The 1,104-nt window shown below is 35.7% G+C and overlaps 1 pseudogene; it reads left to right on the top strand.

The window, feature by feature from the left end:
• Window positions 1–7: 7 nt before the first annotated feature.
• The window catches only part of LOC125504450, a 4,657-nt pseudogene continuing 3,560 nt past the window's right edge, over window positions 8–1,104 (top strand).

The following is a 1,104-nucleotide window of genomic DNA, read 5'->3' on the forward strand; positions in this document are numbered from 1 at the left end:
CAAAGTACTCAATTAAAGTAAACTCTTCCAAATTTAAAACTTAAAAGTCCCGAAAAGGGCAGTCAAAAAAGAGCAAAAGTTCCAACGAACTAGCTCTAGTAAAATTTCCAAAACATCCGTTTCGCATAACTTGCCTGAATTTCATCCGTTGTAGTGGAGCCATCCTGACGTATTCTTCGTGTACCTGTAGAACGTTACAGCCTTTGAAAAGTTTTATTTTACAGTTCAAGTGCTCAACACAAATGCCGAAGAACAAAGGTCAGTCAAAATGTTCTAATATTTCATTTATATTGGGCCATGTCTGACGCAACTTAAGGAAAGACATATTCGTTAGCGATTAAGTTGCTACATTTGGAAACAATAGCTTTCATTGCTGTATCAGCTTAAGAACTACATCCGAAAAATATTCGAAATTTCAAATTTTGAACCTGTTCTGGCTTAGTCTTTTATCTAGCTGTTATATGGCCTTCTGATTTGTTGAATATTCCGTTGCACAATTTTTTTACACACTCGCCCCAGAAGGAAAATCCGCAGTTTTCTATATTTAATATTTATAAACTTCAACAAAGTCTAAACTTCCATATTTCCTTGACACTAATTCTTAACATTTATTGAGTTATAAACCTACCAAATCTATTTAGAAAATGAGTTAACATTCTTTGGGCCCGATGCACTCCTTGTGCCTCGCCTCGTGTGTTAAGTATTTTAAATTGCTCCTTCGGAGTTGTTGCAATTCTTTTACGAATTTGTTCCTTGTATCTAAATGCATCAACTAGGTTACTGATTCAATGTCTTAATTTACAATGATAGGCACAGGTCATTTTGTCGTTTGAGTCTCCGAAGTTTTAGTTTCTCTTATTTCACCTTAAAGAACACTCCAATTTAGGCACTCTCAGCCAAAATAATTCACGGATGGTCCATAAATCAAGCCAAAACACTCTTAGAAACTTTTAAAATGTGCTTTTCCGAAACCCCTTATTTGGGCGCGAAAATGAGATCGTCCGGTGCGATTTGCTGCAAAAGCGTGTTTTAGGAATAAACTATTTATGACTCCGCATGCAAAATTGTTGCCAAGACGCATAATAATTGTGATTTCCGCAATAT

Source organism: Dendroctonus ponderosae, unplaced genomic scaffold (assembly GCF_020466585.1).
Source record: "Dendroctonus ponderosae isolate FM_Combo_2020 unplaced genomic scaffold, Dpon_F_20191213v2 Dpon_F_20191213_5, whole genome shotgun sequence".
In the NCBI taxonomy this organism is placed as follows: domain Eukaryota; kingdom Metazoa; phylum Arthropoda; class Insecta; order Coleoptera; family Curculionidae; genus Dendroctonus; species Dendroctonus ponderosae.